Genomic DNA, 19,901 nt, shown 5'->3' with positions numbered 1-19,901 from the left:
ATATATGGAGCCTACCTAATCACGACATCATGTTTATTGCCAGTATGGGGCTGTGGAGATGTTTTGTAAAGTAGTTGCATTGATGGAGTGCGAAGTACCTAATCGTCGGCGATTATGCTTTCTTGGCGAAATGACCTCATTGCATAATTCGTGCGCTGGCGCGTCGCCTGCATTGTACAGGAAATGCCTCGTGCACGCGCGCCCGCCAGGTACCAAGTTCTTAGTTTGTCACCAATTTCAGCATTTTCAGCTATAGGTACGTTCGACGGTGCCACCTCTATGTTCTTTGACGGAATATTAAATTCAAGTCTTCTGACAGATTAAATGAAATAAAAACGTTGTTTCCCAAATAGGTATAATGACCAAAATTTGTTTCTGAATAGAATTTATAAACCAGTATAGGAATAAACATGGCTTTTAAGGGTTTTGCCATACTTAGCGACTTGGCAAATATGAAGAGGTTGGTAGCCATGACCTGGCGGACGAATACTTGCTGATACGTTGATTGCGAAATATTTTTAGTTATATAAATATTTGATAAGGTATTTTTTATTTGAATCTATTGATTGACTGCGGGATAAATGATTGGTTGTGATGATTGTGAGTGAAGGTCGCAGGATGTGTATTGGTCCCGCGCACGCATGTCATGCGCGTGGGATGACTTATTATTAAAATGGCTTATTATCTGCGCTTGCTTCCTGCGCCGGAGTTGAGTCGTTAGAAGCGTTCGGTCATCGAGGTGAGTCGCTCAAGGATCATATTTTATACTTATGATTCAATGGGAGTTTAATGATTGATATTCTGTACGCTTTGTTGTGCGTTTTGTGTGTTTTAAGTTATACCACGTTGGAGTGATTTGAAATATAGTTGGATGGATGGATCGTTCGTTTTACGAGTGCTTTATTGAATGAGGGATTTTCCAGGCTACAGTCCCTAAAAAAATGTAGATGGCGCTGTTCAGATTTAACGTGATAATTACCAATTTACTCATAGCTTGGGTACATATTTACATAAAATATAATGTAATGACAAAGGAATATTAAAACAATTCTGGCTTGATATTTGGATCAGACACGTATATAATTATGTTGCTGTCTATATTGCTTCATTTTATTTTGATCAGAATAATAATGTGTGGAAGATGTGTTGGGCCTGGGTGTAATAACAAGGGTCATCATTTATACCCAAAAAATAAAATTTTTAACAAAAAAAAAACCGACTTCAAACGCAAAACTAAAAAGCAATAAATAAATTTACTTCGCACAAAGTAATAAGTACGTATTTTCAATTAGTTAATTATTTTATAAATCTGAAGCCAGGTGCCAAGGAAATGCTACAACGAAGTACCGATTCATATATTTTTCAATACTGATTGTTTTGTAATTTTTTGTTTGACATTGTTTTGTAATTGCTTTGATATAGGTATTAAACAATATTGTGTGTACATAGTAATTTGATATTGTAGTAGGGTTGTTGTAGCATTTACTTGGCACCGACTTCAGAATTATAAATTAATTAACTAATTGAAAATACGTACTTATTACTTTGTGCGAAGTAAATTTATTTATTGCTTTTTAGTTTTGCGTTTGAAGTCGGTTTTTTTTTTGTTAAAAATTTTATTTTATTTTACGATTTTAAGTGATGGTTAGACCGAGCAAGGATGCAGACAGACAGATTTTCTGATTTATATTCATATATAATAATATAATATATTATTAGTAGTGATCACAATTATTATTGATGAACATGTTTACACACACACACTCACACACGCGCTAACGCACACGAGCACACGCGCACGTACACACGCACACACACAGATACACGCACACACACAGACACACGCACACACACACACACACACGCGCGCGCGCGCACACACACGCACACACACACACACACATGTGTATGTGTACATACACACATGTGGTTGTCAGTGGAAGCTGCTATCATACACACTCACGCATACATATAGATACAGTAGATTTCGCGTGGTTCGCTCGCTGCTAAAGCAGCTCGCGTGTCCTGTTTATTCGAAACTGTCCCTCTTCGTATGGCGGCCATCTTGTTTTTCCGCCATTTTATTTTATTTCACCGGCGACAGAATTTGACCAAGATTTAAATGGGTGTCGTGGAAACAAACAAAATCCAGGTGCAATAGGTTTGCCAGACCGTAGGATGTCTCCCTGATTGGGAGCAGTTTTCAAAGATGACGTTCCGATCACACCCCTATACATCATTTTTACCCCCAAGACATTTTCTGAAAAAACAAAATTTTGTATGGCGGCCATCTTGTTTTTTCGCCATTTTGTATTTTTTTCACCGGCCATTAAATTCGACCAAGATTTAAATAGGTTTCGTGAAAGAAAAATTGGTTCAGGTGTGATAGTTTCGCCAGGCCGTAGGGTGTCACCCTGATGCGGAGCAGTTTTCGAAAATCGGGAAGTATTTCCATACTTAACATGACGATCCGATCACAACCCCGATATATATTTTATATCCCGAGACATTTTCTGAAAAAACAAAATTGTGTATGGCGGCCATCTTGTTTTTCCGCCATTTTGTTTTTTTTTTTACGCGCTATGGAATTTGACCAAGATTTAAATAAGTGCTCTGAAAGAAATATTGGTTCACGTGCGATAGTTTTGCCAGGCCGTAGAGTATCTCTCTGATGCGGAGCAGTTTTTGGTGACCAGAAAGTATTTCCGTACTCTACATGACGTTTTGAGTAAGCGCCCCATACATTATTTTTACCCAAACGGGCTTCTTCCAAAATCGACAAAATTTTGTATGGCGGCCATCTTTTTTTTCCGCCATTTTGTTTTTTTGCACCGGCGATTGAATTTGATCAAGATTTAAATACGTTTCGTGAAAGAAAAATTGCTCCAGGTTGTATAGTTTTGCCAGGCCATAGGGTATCTCCCTGATGCTGACCAGTTTTCGAAGGTCGGGAAGTTTTCCCGAAGCCTAAAGATCGATCCGATCAATATGACTTTACAAACGCACTAGTCGCTCCTACGATTTTTGAAAATTCCCCTCGATTTCTCTGGTCTTCCATCATCAGATCCTGACTTCCTTGACATGGGACCCCCTTGGGTATATCTCCTTTCAAACAAAAAAAGAATTATCAAAATCGGTTCATATACGACGAAGATATGCCCGAACAAACATAAAAAAAAAAAAAAAAAAAAAAAAAAAATATATATACGGTCGAATTGAGAACCTCCTCCTTTTTTGAAGTCGGTAAAAACAAATATAAAAGTTGGTATATATTTGATATATATATATATATATATATATATATTTTTTTTTTTTTGGAGTACGTAACCTGGAAGGTCCCTCATTACTTTCAATGGTGTGGTACGAATACATCTCTGATGTGTATTGAACGCTTGTACAAATTTGCATATAAGTGAAGCAGGACAGTAAGAACGTGTGTGGTCTGGTAAGACATGGGGAAAACCAACTTGGTTGAAAACAAGTACAGGAATAATCGATCATAAATAAAACATTCGTCATATTTCCACATTGGTACCTTGAGTAAAATCACCATTAACATTTACGGTCATGACCAGCCGTCGCGCGCGCAGTTTGCTGCAAAAATAAAACAAAGGCGCGTCAACAATGACGACCTTGCCGCGCCTGCGTTGGGTAACCGGTAGAAAGCTGACTTTCTTCATGCGAAGGAGGACTTTATTCAATTGCGCAAGGAAACAAAATGGACAAAACGCCTTCAGTGGTCTGTTCTGAATTGTACATTTATATCAGTGTGTCCGAGGTATTTTGCAAGGGTAACGCTTTAAAAGCATTGGCATTTAATTTCCGCTGTCTCGATTTATTCTTTGGAATGTCGTCGGTCATTATGAGTGCTTTGCGGTAAGGGTGCTCGAGTTACCGCCGCTTTCATGGCCGGTGCGGCGGCGGCGGCGCGGTGGCGACGACGAGACAGGCGGCGGCGGGTGTCAGGGTTCCGAGCTTGTCTGTTGACACTTTCACCGCGCGGGCCTTACCAGAATTTACGTCACCGGTCGAGCAGCGTCGGTGCAATTATATCATCACGAAATCAGCTGCCGGATAAGTGGCGCATTGGCACACTGGCTCCGAATTCTCTTTCCGTCATTCATTCCATTGTGGAAGCACCATTGTCGATTTTCATTGCCATAATTTGGACGAATACCTAATTATGTTTCACAATAAGATATCGAAAGGGTATAAAATTTTGCAAATTTCTTGTAACGCAAGCAATTTTCATCACTTGGGTTACTGGCCGCAGCAACACGGGCGATCTTGCGAGTGCTGCAACGGTGCAACTGTTGTTTCTGTGGTTTGCTTGCCGCGCGTTATCCGCCATTTGTCACGGTGTGTAAGATTTTACTGCCTACTATAAAGTTGTGCAATTCACCAAGTTCTTCAATTTACATACATCAAAATTTCAGTGCGCTGTGCAATTTCTTTCACAATAATTTTCCGTAGTGAAGTTGGCAACGCTCGGATTTGCCCGCGGCGTTCAAGAACATCCTTGGTGCAAATGACTGAAGTCGGCAATTATCCGGAATTACATGCAAGATGCAAGAATATGCAAGTAAGTATTGCATTTATGAAGACGCCAGTTGACCTTCAACGTCCAAAACCTTTAGGACTTGGGGTCAAATTAGAATGAACTGTGACTTATCTAGTGATATTGTCGCAAATATTAATATTTTTGCAAAATCGTTTATTTTTTAGAAAACATAAAAATTGTTTGTGACTGTACTTCTGTTATGGTCGTATATTACACATGTATCTACCTAAGTCGATGTATATGCATTATATGTAATAGGCTACTTGAACAGCGATTGCGACGCAGCGGGGGTATAAGCAGAATTACTAACTTGAAAACATTCCAACGATAAGGTATGTGAAGTGGGTTGTAAGAAGAAATATCGCGTATTCATTCGATAATGATGTTTTATTAAGAATCCTCATTTTTATTTCTTTGTAGCGCAACATTTTTAGAGTTCCGTAGTTAGATAAAAGTGTATATTTATAAAATGGTCCATGAAGTCTTCCTCTTGACCATTTGGTCTATCGATTTCGATAGCAAGCGACAAAGATCGAGATTGTATAAGTTATGTATGCCGTAATATTAGTCACAATACCGTAACCTTATAAATGTAAAATGTTTTAATGTATGTGATGAGGTTCTACTTTATAAATAAATAAATAAAGATCCGTAAATGCGATTCACCAAATTTATATTTTTTTTAGGTTAGAAAATAATTAGTATAATTATACGGTAATTGTTCCCGAATTCAAGTTTAGATCACAAATTGTTATCACGTGCACAGCGGTCAAGGAAAACATCCTAAGGAAACCCACATTCCCATTTTGGAGGTTTGTGACGTATTGTGGTTTTCCCTTCGCTGGACCTGTCTCAAATCTTCAGGTTCGGAAATCGGACCCCGTGAAAACGGGATAACGATAGAGAAATTGTTAATGTTTTGTTACGGGTGTTAATGAGTAGTCTTACACAATCCAATTGTATTATAACAACTAACACTCTTCAATAACAATGAATACTCACCCAAGTTTTGAGATGGTGACCTTGTACTTTTCTCTTTTCATCTCCACAAGTTTGTTCAGAACGTTTCACTGTTCACAGAACGCATGTTTGCACAGTTCACAAGTCATCATTACTCTACGTTACATAAGCACAAAGTATCACTTAGAAATCCTAAAGGAATCCGCTCATGACGTCATTGCTCGCCCTGAAACAAACATAATACACATTAGCTACACACAAATTGCACCGACGTGTGAAAGTGTAAATATTATAAAATTTTACGCACGTGAAGTAAAGATTTGACTGTTAAAGTTTTTTTACTTTCTAAAAATCGTTTGAATGGGAATAGATTACTATCTGCTGATTCTTTAGAGGCTTCGAATTTAGTTTTGAATATCTTCCGAGAATGTGTGATTATTATTGTGTGTGTGTGTGATTTATGAATGGAATGTACTGGGTTAACTTATATAACTTATACCACAAAATTAAACGAAGAATTTTAATATTATTTTAAGCTCACGACTATATCCCAATTTGAGTAGTCAGTGGTACATTCATCTAACCGAACTTAAATTTTTCAAACTGTTTCAGAAACTATATTCAAAATAATACAAAAACATAAAATCTCGTTAAAAATAAAATGTTTTGTGACTAAATATAAGTGTGTTTAAAAACCTATAGAAAATATAGGCAGCTACGAGCGGAAATATAAAGAAGGCAGAAATTCAAAATTTGCTTGCGAAACACTGGACGTGCAAGAATTACTCAAATGTTATGAATTTATCTACAATATTCATCACGTACAATTTCATCGATTATTCTCAATCCGTGAGGCAAAACATTGTTCGAGAGTGGATCGTGAGAATAATGTGTGTCGCCATTTTAATTGAACCCATCGAGATTGCGCTGATGCTGGTGTATTGAACGGAGCGCATTCAAGGCAAATTAAATCACTATTTCTGTCTTCATATTCTTAGCTTTTACGCTCCTTTTACGTATAAGTTCATTACGTGTTGTTAATAGAATTTTCTTAATATTATTTTCAGTTTCCATTGCATCTATTATGGGTTTTAAAAGAAGACGTTCTCTATTTTCTCTATATCATATATATAAATCAAGTTTTCACCCACACTTGATTGGAAATCTTCTTTAAGCTTCTCTAAACAATTTATTTTGATAATAAAAATCACCACTAGTGTTACGATCTTTTAAAAATTTTGCCTGCTGCCTTAAAAATAGACCATATTAATTTAAGCTATCGGTTCTAGTACATCCCGGTTTAAATTTATATTTGCCCGACATTTTAGATAATCTTCTTTTTTTAAATAACACAGATAAAATTTGGTATACGTCGTCATAATTTTAGTATTTATATTATCAAATATATAAGAAAGGCAGCATTTTTTCATTTAACAAAATAAGTGACATACCAGCCATAGGCCATAAGTAAGTACTCCATCATATACTTCTTCTTTGCGAGTCTTAAAATTAGATTTACTTCCTTTAGTCGAATTTTGTATATAGGATAAACATTAAATATAGCAGCGCGCGTAATTTACACCTATTGAATCAGTAACTGTATTCAGTGGTCAAAGTGCACGTCCATCATGGTCTATCAAAATATTTACACAACAATATAATATGTAAGAATGCAACACGAACTATGTCTGTCGAACTTTATACATTACAGCTAATATTTACATTATTGTTTAAATTTTAAAGCGATAAGGTGTGCAGTAACCTTTTTAAGAAGTCATAACATTAATATTAATGGCATCCACTTTAAAAGATATATCGGTTTGTTATTTAAATTAATGCCCTTTGATAATGTAATTTGATTAATATTTTTTAGTGGTAGAAGACTGTTAATGACTATAGATAGATATAGACTGTATAGTGTACCTATACACACACACACACACACACAGTCATAATCAGTGACAGTGTGATTACATAGTTCCTATGTATAGGTATGTTTGTTCTAAAAATGTAGGTAAAGTACGCGCCACGAACGAATATCCACGGATTTTAATGGAACTAATTGACAGGTCATAATAATTCTATGTAGATACTGCGACACTAGCGCCGCGACCGCGGGATTTTTTTAGTCTTCGATTGTCGTTTCGTTCCGTAACCGATTGCAAACATATTGCTTTGTCTGATATTAGACGTACATTTCCCCATTTGGATAGTTAGCTTTAACTTATTAATCTTAACGCATAAGCAATGGACACTTCTAAGGCACGTCACTTGAGCGCAGAATACGGTATCTATTGCGAAATAGATCTTCAAGGCGACTAGGAGTCCAGTGCCTCTTGCCTCTTGCTTTGTGTTCCTACAATCGCTCAAATCTACAATAATTACTATAGCACTAATGGTTTTCCAATCGCGTACATTATGTACTTTGTCACGACTCCATAATGCCATTAATAATTGTGTTGTCCTCCCACCTATCAAGTTCGAACATCGTGACTGCAAACTGCTTCGATTCATTGATACCTACGCAAATCTTTGTTGATCATCAGTGGATTGATGGACTCCATTATTATTGCCTGCTGTTAAATCAAGACTTAAATTTCAGATGTTAATTGGGAAATGAAAAGAGAAAATAGATTTTAAAACGTAAGTTTTCAAATTGTCTCAAACCTTCAATTGGATTATCCGCGTCGGTTTTAGCAGAAGGACGTTGACATTAACACGTTTACGAGTAAATAAAAATCTGCGTTCGCAGTGGCTAGCTTTACTCGTCGTGTGCTTGCGCAACCACGTTCAAACATCGATCACCGCTCGATGGCCTTGCCCGATATTCTTCTTCTAACGTCACCCTCCACTTTTATGAACACGTAAATTGTGCGTCACTTATAAAAGAAGGTACTACTCACTTATATGCAACCTCCGATCAATCACGTACAGATTGTATCAAAAACTAAGGCAAAAAATCTTTAGGCTTTTTAGAGTGGAAATATTGCTGGTAATGCTCACATAATTTTTATAATAAAAATGTTGAATTTGATACTTGTTTCTCTACTCTTGAGGCTTACATGTATCTCGTGTTGCAAATGTAGTTTTTGTATATACAAATCACAAGTTTTTCCGAGCCAATCGCGTTTATGAAAATTGATATACTTGACAGTTGACATCGAGCGCAATCGTGACACGTGGGTGAACAAAAACAATAGGATTTACGTCAGAATATTCAAATTCCTGCAACTGTGTTCGTGTGTTTTCGTGAGAAATTGTAACGCATTGTACTGTGGGGGGCTAAGGTGGTCTGTGGGAGAGACAGTCGGGGAACACGCAGACAATGCGCGACAAACACGGCTAAAGCTTAGTCTCGGCGACTGGAGCCAACAAAGAAAACAAACATTAATTACTAATTAGCATTAATAATAGGGGGCTGCCTATTCAGAGACGTTGTGAACATCACACAGGTTTGGTGATTTTTACTCCGATATCTACTTGTATACTGTGTTAAGGTGCCTTGAGGAAAACTTGTCTGCCTGAGATTACTTGCATACGGTAAAGGTCATATTTCCATACACAGTTCGAGATTAGAAGAAAAACTTAGCATGAGTGGATGTTGCAGAGTTGAGTAATATTATACGATGGATTATAAACTTAACTTTAATATAATAGTGAAGTTAAGTAATAAGTACTTACTAAAATATCTGGAACTCTAACTGTCCAACAGGGTTTACAAACATAAAGTATACTTTTTTTTTGACGTGACTTATTGTAGATTTGCCGCAGATGGCATTAACTACAGTATACTCAATATAAAGTAAAGGTCAAATTGAACTTATGATTTTTATATTTATAGCACTTATCCTTGCTTAGGGAAACTAACTAATAAAATAAACAAAAAAAAAAAACCATTCATACATCAGCAGCAGGTCAGCAGAGACTGTGGAATTCCATTTGCTTCGATCTTAACACACTTATCTTGCTTCCTCCACATTAATCAACCGTTTCATACATGTATAGTAGTTCAGAGTAGATCGTTATAAAACTTTTCTTAGGACATCTCCCATTTGTTCAAATACGTCCCAAATAAAACTCAGCATTAACAAATGAGGAAAAAATGAGGCGTCGGCTTAATGATAATACATAAATAGAAAGAATTTCGCATGGGCAGGAGGAGGACCCGGTGGTGTAATGGTTAACACGTTCGTCCTGGCTTGACAGGAGCTGCGGGTTCAAGTCCCGTATAAGTTAGATTATTTTTTAGATTTAATTTTCTCCTTGTGATGTTATTTATGCCCAAAACATGTTCGAGGGTAAATGTTAATTATAATGACTACGGTTCACTTATATTTAATTTAAAATTACACACTCACTGCAAGTGATATTCAGAGATCCATAATTTGATATTCGTTCATTTGAAAATAATATGCTAAATCACATTATAATGAAGCAATGCGCTTGTATGATTGTTGATCATATTTCATGATTATAAGGTCTCTTTGTGATCGTTAATAAGTCTATCTATTGAGTTATAATATTAAAAGAGTTAATAGATGTAAGAGTCTTTGTATGGCCTGAGTGCCGGACAAGATTCTCGATAAGGAGTTGCGATGACGGTGATGTAGTTATGATACAAATGTCAAGATCGACGTATATTTTTATTGCGTAATAAGGATTAGAAAAAAAATATTCTGAAACTGAGCTTTAGGTTCTAAAAATGACAACTGGGATTGGAACATGCTTTAGAAGAATAAGAGTTTAACACTTAGTTTTAAATTTGGAATAAGATTCGAGTCTATATCATGTAGGCAGGTTATATATTCAGTTACAAACTGCGTCGAAGCAGACATAGTTCCAATAAGGGACATTCCAGGCTACGTTTCCAAAAAAAAAATAAAAAATAGATGGCGGTGTTCAGTTTAAATGTCATAATTACTGACCTATTTTCTCATTACTCGAGGTACTTACGTAATTATTCAAAACTATAATCTAATGGCAGAGGCATTATATACAGTATTAAAATGTTTGTTGCTTGATATTTGGATCAGATACATATAGAATTATGTTGCTACCTAAATTGTTTATCTTTATTTTGATCAGAATAATACTGGTTGGAAGATAAAACACGCATATGTCTGTTATCCATGAAATTAAAGCGAATTTAAATATGTATAGTGCCATCTGTATCTTTTTTGGGGAACGTCGTCTGGAAATTAGCTCATTCCATAAAACTAAATAAGTCGCTTGAGATTTATGATAGGTATTTAACAATATAAGTAAGTAAGTATAAGTTTATCCTGTAAATGTTTTGTAAATTTGTGTGCAAGTGTTTTATTATTAATATTCTAAGTTTTTTTAAAGAACATCTAGGGGCCGGTGCCGAGGTTTTTAGATTCAAAGTGTAACAGAGTACAAAGGTATATAATAGATAACATTCATTTTATACTCTGATCTAACGTCAGGCGACGGAAGTGAACTAAACAGGCTTCACAACTAACTTTCATTCTAAGTATATTTTATGCCTGACGATATAATCTCTCAGACACGCAGACTGGCTAAGTAAATTGACATTTGCTGGACATTTTAGCTAATAAACAACTTATAAATAACACAAATAAAATTAGTTACACGTCGTCATATTTGTAGTATTTGTACATACATACATAAAGTCACACCTATTTCCCACCGGGGTAAGTAGAGACTATATAATTCCATTTGCTTCGATCCTGACACACTTCTCTTGCTTCCTCTACATTCATCAATCGCTTCATACATGCACGCCGGTTTAGAGTAGATCGTACTAAACCTTTTCTAAGGACATCTCCAATTTGTTCAATGTATTTAAGTCCTTCTAGGTCTTCCTCTGCCAGCCCTACCATGAACTTTCGCTTTATATACCGCTTTCGTAATTCAATTTATCAATTTTTTTTTATTTCTGTTATCAAATAAACACTGACAGGTAGCATTTATTATCTTTTTTATCCATTTATATATTGGCTACGATTCATTTATCCATGACATATTAGATAAATGACGAGCTTGAGTATACATCATCATCTCCCTAGCATTATCCCGTTTTTCACAAAGTCCGCTTACCTAACCTGAAGATTTGACAGGTCCGGTTTTTTACAGAAGCGACTGCCTGTCTGACCTTCCAACCGGCGAAGGGAAAACCAACTCAATACAGGTTAGGTCACATACCCCCGAAAATGCATTTAGCGTGAATGTGAGTTTCCTCACGATGTTTTCCTGCACCGCTGAGCACGTGATAATTATTTATGATCCCAACATGAATTTAAAACCAATTCAACAATCACTGGTTGTCTGTGCTGGATTCGAACCTGCGATCTCAAAGTGAGAGGCAAGCGTTCTACCAACTGGGCTACCACGGCTTGAGCTTATATAGTATTTAAAATTACAAATATGTTGTAGCAACTTTAACCCCCTCTAGCCTCCCCGCTAGAGACACCGCGCGAAGCTAATTTATACATGTAGCAATGTTTGTCTGTAAATGTGTAGGTACGGTACATTAAACTTCGTGTTGTGCTGTAAAGCAAAGTGTCTCATACATACATACATAAACTCACGCCTATTTCCCACCGGGGTAAGCAGAGACTATAGAATTCCATTTGCTTCGATCCTGACACACTTCTCTTGCTTCCTCCACAAAAAGTGTCTCAACTAACCTAAATTGAAGATTACGTCTAGCACGCAAATTAAAAACTGGATGAGTGATGAAAATTCCGATTAATATCTACTACTTACTAGTAACACGTTCAGAGGATATGTTTATTAAAAAAGTCGTTCATTTATAATAATATTTCTAAAAAATAAAATAAAATACTTAATCTATTTAGAAATGTGAAATTGCTAGTGTAATGGGTTCGTTTGGACAAGGTCAGATTCAAAACACTTAAACGCCTAGTTGGACGTGACGAAGTTACGTATGTTTCTGATTCTCTACATAGTTTACTTTTTAATTTCGAAATTGTAATGTGTCTTAATAGAAATAAATATATTTAGAAATTACTACAACTAATTTAACAAATTACTGAATTTCAGGGCATTAGTAATGTCAAGTCTATCTTCTGTATTATCTAACTCTTCTTCTGTGCTTGTAGTAGAAAGACAGTGATTCAGATAAGAATATTTCATTAGGCACTTGTGGATTTCATTAAGTACGTGGTATCTCTCTTTCAAATGCGTTGCTAAGTACTTAGCATACATCAGCTTTCTGTTAACACATAAGCAAAAGTTTAACCAACAATCTTCATACTACGACAACAAAAGTCCTTTAAATATCACTCAAAAGACATTGGACGTTTGAGTAAACTCTAAAGTCCTAAATGAAATCAGCATTGAGGCCGCAGGGATCATTAGAGAAGTACCATTGACAAACGAATTGTTTCACAGATGTGGTAACTGGTAACTGCTGGTTGGACAAAGAGGCCCGCGGAATAATCGATTCTTTTCTATTTGCCAATGGTCTTGTAAGGGCTTTTGTGTATTTTGAAAGTAGCTGGATTTCAAGATTGAAAATACTTAGATGTACCGTATAAAAACACAAAATCTATAAAGTTATTGGCATAGCAGTAGCAGAGATGTTGTCTAGGGGAATGCAATCCGATATCCAACTGGACTAACGACAAATTAACCAGTGGGGTTATAAGGCCACATCGGAGCAATTCTTCTAAAAAAGCAATGCTGTTATTTGACATTTGTTTGCATTGCGCACTTACTTTTATATGCGCAAATGTCAAATTATTGTAGCCTTTTTAACCCCTCTGAAAATAATTATTTAATATTACCGATTCTTCCAGGTTATGCAAAGAAATTTCTAGGGTAGATCGATCACACCCACTCCTAGTGACCCCTATACAAACTGGCTGCATTTAATTCGGTAACCTGACCAGAAACAAAGCTGTATAAGTTTGTTTTATCCCTATATTTAACTTCCATAGACTATAACAAACAAACTAAAGCAGTAATGTCTGTATCTAGGTAGGTACCTTTTATAGTTAGCACTATCACGATAAACTCAGCAACGTAACTCAATAAGGTCTTGCTCATCCTGACCTGGGAAGTTTAAGTATCATCATTTATTGTTCCTAGTGATTGTATAAGAAGCCGTGAGTCTAGAAATTAGATTTATTCTGTATGCAGTTTAAATATAGTGTTGCATCATAAGTATACTTACGATGCTGTGTTTACTTATTTGGTGTGTTTGAAAGATTGACGATATGATACTAAATTATATGTTTATTTACTTAGCAGTACTTCCATTGTTTTATCATGTCGTTATAGTGTAGAATAGAAAGGAAATGTATGCTTAACATGTTGATGTTTCGAGTAAGTATTTTATGCCAGTATTTTAGTGACGTAGGCGAACACTTATCACTTGATAAGGCCTTTTTTCCGTTTTCCAACTATATATTAATGTGTGTAATATTTTAATGTTGTAAATGTATATGTGTGTCGTAGGTTTTACTTAAATAAACTTTTTTTTTTATAGGCTACTCTACTTACTGTTTCTGGTAATGAAATCTGTATAACTTATATCAATTTATAAAAAGTTACATACTTATATTATAAGTATATAATATAAGACATATTAAAATTTAAATGGTATACTTTATTGCTAATTAAAAAGTCATTTTACCAAGAGAAGGGTTCTTTGTCATAACATCTAACATATAATTAAAATACATAATACCGGGTTCTTACTGCGTTAATCAGGGATATGACCGCGTAAACCTCAAATAATGTATCTCACATAATATTTGTCTATAGGTACTTTTTTTCTAATTTAAATGATTAGCTATCATTTCGATTGCATTACAGATGTAATTGCTAAATGGTAACCAATGCATCTTTTACAAAACTTTTACCGTTCTACCACCTTTACCGCCTAATACTTATCACTTATTTAAGAAATAACAAAATATGATCAGAAACGGTTGCGGTTTTCTTGGAACACCAAACCGTTGCCTTTGGGTGTCAAATTAGCTCTGGTAGACGGTAGTAACTATAATTTAAATGTTTCGGTTGCTTAGCCGCTGTAATGGTAAGTAGTTTCTCAATTTTGGTTTTCCCAGGGGGGAACAATTCATACAAATACGTTCAAATTCTTTTGTAGCATATTGACGGGAGCAAGTTAGTGCTCAAAACATACTCGTATTATTTGACAAAAATGAAATCAAAAACAATTAAGATGTTAGATTTCGATCCAGTTTAGACTGACGGTTAAATAAATTGATTTTTTGAAGCCTATTGTTGACAGTCGAGCGGGTATACCTACGTATAGGTATGCCTTCACATTCCATTGTCTAGAATTAAGGCCAATGAATGTTATTTCGGTATGCGATTGTCTCCTTATAAAGAGTTCAACGGGTTGCGAATATTGAAAATGCGTCGTAAATATTTCAAGTGCGAATACCGGTGTAAAGTGCGTGCTTATCTCGACAATAATTTAGTATTGAGACGTTAAATGTATAATTCAAATAAGAGTTGTGGCAAATTGTTTTAATTGAGGACAAGGATGTCTGGGTGCGGGTGAGGGCGGAGGGGGCCGGGGTGTCGGGGGGCGGCCGGCGTACCTGCGGAGATCGGAGGAGGCTCGTCCTTGCCGGGCTGCCCTGCCGTAACATGAGTGAACTTCCGCCGGACACGTTATACTTTACACACACTGCACTAGGAAACTGTTGCGAAATGCTGGAGGTCGCCGATAGAGAGCGCCCGCGCAGCCGCGTGATCACTGAAAACTAAATCCACTCTCGCGTCGAGTTGCGCGCGGCCTCGGAACGAAAGCGCGAGGGAAAGGGACGACTGTTCGTTTCTTTCTTTCACTCGTGCCGCGAAAAACAGGCTTTCTTATCGATCAGTGGTTGATAGTTCAATGTGCTGCGCGAGTCCGCGTCTGATTATGCGTGCTGGTTTTGCAAAATGACATCAATCAATATGAACTGTTGCCTACCTACATTCCTACTTACACGCACGCACTATATATTCCAAGAATACTAGAGGTAATTCTTAAATAGGGAAAATGAGTGGAAAAACGACCCCATTTTACGGCATTTTACTTGCCTACATTGATTTACATTTCCATGCCAACAAAAGAAAATAGCTACTCAATTCCTAAGTTGACAAGGCAATGATTACAACAGGTTGTTAGTAGTAATCTCATAACTCACGATGGTATCAATTTCCCGACTTCCTGCGGTCGTAATGAGGAAGCGTGATGGATTGAGGATGCGCCCGCGCGGAACTCGCCCGCCCTCCGGCGTTTTCCGCCATCGCATTGACTTTCATAGTACATTATTGTCTATTACGTTATGTTTTGTGGTTATATGGTGATTTGAAATTAGATAATGTTTACTTAAACAATATTATTTTTTAAATAACTGCGGCAAATGTAGTAGTAGGTACTTAGATAATTAATATATTATTTTCTTGAAAGATGGGTTAAGTATAAGCTAGTTTGCAACAGTGAAGATGCCCATTTGTGACTTCCTTGAATAAATGTATAATTAGAGCCGTAGCTAACTCACTAGGACACCATAGTTGGCCTACCAGCGGGAAATTATTCGGGATTAGGTTGCCGGCAACAAATTAGCGCAACCAGGAGAGGTAAGGCGAGTTAAATTAAAGCAAAGGAGATATTGTTAAAAATCTGTTTCTGCGCGTCATTTTTCCAATATGGCGACGCGGCGCAAGCGTGAAGAATACGAGGTGGCAAAGTTGAAATTTGGAAATAGAAGGTCAAAATCGATAAAATCATCAGTTTTCAAAATTCCCGGTAAACTTTTAAGAAAAAACTACGCAATGACTCGGCTATTGCCACTGTTTTGATATTGGGGACCCAGGATGAACTGGATGAGGCGAACTGTATAGTGACTTTTTATTGACGTGATTGTAGATTTGCCGCAGATGGCATTAACTACTTGGCCGAGCAAATGGGGAGCGCTGAGGAGAGCACCCGCTCTCCTCCTATCTAACGTAAAATAATACGAACACACTATAGCCCCTTAATTTATTTCAAGTTCTTGTATAGGTCCATTTCTCTTTTTTCCGTTTCTAGGTAAGGTCACGGCGACTTCCATTTTTCGTAATATATGTTTTATTTATGAGATTACTGATTATATAATTCATTCTCGAAGCAAACAGAGCGTGTATGAGCGTGATTCTGTTTTAAGATACGGATGGTTGCTCGCTTGCTAACTCAACTTTAGGAAAATTAAGCACTTTGTTTGACTGCAAAGGTCTGGAACTGTCTGTGTCGTTTGTTTTTCCGATTCGTTATAATCTGGAAGTCTTCAAGGCTGGAGTGAATAGGCATTTGCTACGTAAGTGTGATCCACCCTAGACCACATCGTCACTTACCATCAGATGAGATTGTGGTGTTTTTTTTTTTTTTTTGACGTGACTTATTGTAGATTTGCCGCAGATGGCATTAACTACTTGGCCGGAGAATTGTGGTGAAACACGAGCCTATTATATTAAAAAAAAAAGATTAGAAGAAAAGACTTAATTGTTGTTGTAAGTCCTTTTTTACGGTCTTGTGATGAATACTTACAAGATTTTTTTAACGTATTTATAAATTATAATGTGACAATGATTCAACTTCGTCATTATATCTTTAATAGTCAAAATTATTAGCTTCCTTCTCGGAATAATAATAAGTACTTATATTATAAGCAAATATGATTAAATCTAATGGAAAGACAATCCGCAAAAGTAATTTTTGTGTAAGTTGTCCGCAAAAGTAATTTTGTTGTGCAACTTAGCGAACTTAAAATAAGCGATGGGTAATGGTTAGTAACTTGTTGTACCTACGCTTAACTTAAGACGCAATAGGCTTAATAGAAGTGTTCTTGTTAGCATTATGCTAAAAGGGGCATTACTGAGTGCAAGCCTCGTTTAGACGGAGTACAGATAGCGAGTGTCGCAACAGTGCACCGGAGCATCGACCCATCACGATGCATCGCGGTCGAATCTACTCGCTAATTGTACTCATCTACTAATACGTGATGTAACTGTGTGATTGCAAATTTTTGACTACATTCAAACAGGCTTCTCGAGCCACCAGGAGAGGTCATATTATACATAAATTCTGACATCTTAATTTTTTGGGCTCAGCAGCTTTAAAGATTGAATTATAAGAAAATCGACATTCAATAATATTTATTGATGCGTAGGAAATTACTTACGTCCAATATGATAATCTAGGTTGACGAGGTAGGTACGCATATTATTAAATCAACTTATAAAATAGCTTTTTATATGTTTGTCTAATTACTCAACAATTTGACTCATGACTGTACAGTCATGAGCAATATCATGTACCCACTTTGGAACCCTGTCGCACTATCATATTTGACATTTGATGAGACTTACGGTTTCATTTGTCAAATAAGTTAATCAAATCAAATCAAATATACTTTATTGCACAGAACTAAAATTTCAACAATCAGACATAACACATGAAAACAGTACAATTTGGGCAATTTTTGACATGGTACCAAAGTGTATACATATTAATGCTCGTGACCGTACCTCTGATTACCTCAATTGGGATATAGTTGTAACCTTTTGTATGTTATTTGATTTTTGCGCAATTTTATCTAAAACATTACTCGTATTAATGTATTACGAATGTGCACTGATTAGGCATAGTTATGCAATTTATATAATATTATAATTTAGAATGTGTTTCCATTTTTGAGTTTTAAATACTATAAATGGATTATCTTGCGGAAGATTTTCAAATAAGATATACTTAACGAGTTTTTAATATCCGTTAAGGAGAATATAATAAATGTATCTCGATGTCGTAAGTGCACTAATTCGCATCAAAACGCGGGCAAAATGTGCAATAATGCACGTGGCTATTGTATTGTGGCCTTTAGTAGAAATGTAATTTGTGAGTAGAGTTATACATGGGCGTGCAAAACAGCGAGCCTTCGTTAACATAGAGGCCATTTGGGATAAAATTACTTATTGGCTTATTATTTTTTTCATGTAGTAGGTAGATATTACATAAATCATAATCATAAAAATATCTAATTTGGTACAGTAGTAAGTTTCTACTGTGAAGTATTGGTGGCAACAAAATTTTCGATTCACCGTAACACAACAGCCTCCGTGGTCTAGTGGTTAGAGCGTTAGGCTTACGATCTGGAGGTCCGGGTGCGATTCCCGATGGGGACATTGTCGAAATCACTTTGTGAGACTGTCCTTTGTTTGGTAAGGACTTTTCAGGCTTGAATCACCTGATTGTCCGAAAAAGTAAGATGATTCCGTGCTTCGGAGGGCACGTTAAGCCGTTGGTCCCGGCTATTAGCCGTAAAAACACCTCCACCAACCCGTAGTGGAGCAGCGTGGTGGAGTATGCTCCATACCCCCTCCGGTTGATAGAGGGGAGGCCTGTGCCCAGCAGTAGGACGTATATAGGCAGTTTACGTTATTAACTTGTGTTCTAAAAGTTCGAGATAAACATTCAAACTTGTTGTCCGAAGTGAGGGTCTGTGTGTCTCGAGTGTGCAAGGCTGCATTTACCTCTTACTCGCAGTCTCGCTTTACCGACCATAAATAATCCAAGACCGCCTCCTAAGGTCTGGGAACAATCAGTTTAGAAGCTTCTGGAAACTGTAATTAAATGTCAATCACTGAACAGTCTTGATGAATTCCAAGGTCATTGAAAGATTGGTCAGGTAATCTTTGGAATTGAGTTTCAGATAGTCCGTTTTTCAAAGACTAATGTTGTCATATTAGTCTTTAAAGGCCTGTTTTTTTATCGTATTTAAGCAAATATAGATATATAGATACGTTTCTATTTATTATACAAATAAGCTAATGTTCTAGAGGTTGATATATCTTTTTTTTATGCCAATGCTAGTTATTCTAAATGGCAAATTTTTAGTGCTACTTCATAAATTCCAATCTCATATTCACTACCGGTTGAATAAAATCTCCAGTCTCATCATAGTAAACAAACTTTTATTTAAATAGATGCTTAAATATTTACATTCATTTTAAAAAGAACATTTCGTAATTCTTAAAACCAATTATCTATATTTTTTACACTATTTACATAACAAATTATATAAAATAGCTTCTTTATGAGTTGAATCTTTTCTTAGGGAGTATTCACATTGTTTACTTAACCTCGTAAAGCCCAGGTTTCCAAAAACATTAATAAAACAGTGTATATTGGGCTTTACGACAATAAAATACGAAATTGGATGACAATGATTACACTGCTATACAAAAAAAATAAAAAAATCTGCGGCAGGGATTTTGTTAATGGTTTTTGTTAATACTCATATTAGACCTTCACGCTGCATGCTTATTTATTTTTGATTCACTCTGGTTATTGAGATAAACGGAACTAAGAAAT

General features: G+C 36.2%; 1 protein-coding gene across 1 annotated transcript in view; it reads right to left on the bottom strand.

Annotated features, from left to right (window-relative positions):
• LOC126371871 (dual oxidase maturation factor 1) overlaps positions 1-15,259 on the bottom strand; it is a 68,161-nt gene extending 52,902 nt beyond the window's left edge. Inside the window, exons 1-2 of the mRNA XM_050017270.1 lie at positions 15,103-15,259; positions 5,564-5,747 (exon numbers count right to left, since the gene is read on the bottom strand). The gene's annotated coding sequence lies outside the window, so the exon portion shown is untranslated. The remainder of the gene's footprint in view (positions 1-5,563; positions 5,748-15,102) is intronic.
• Between the last annotated feature and the right edge of the window lie 4,642 nt (positions 15,260-19,901).

This window comes from Pectinophora gossypiella, chromosome 13 (genome assembly GCF_024362695.1).
Source record: "Pectinophora gossypiella chromosome 13, ilPecGoss1.1, whole genome shotgun sequence".
Lineage (NCBI taxonomy): Eukaryota > Metazoa > Arthropoda > Insecta > Lepidoptera > Gelechiidae > Pectinophora > Pectinophora gossypiella.
Note: the sequence above shows the minus strand (reverse complement) of the source record. Positions and strands in the feature narration are given on the sequence as shown.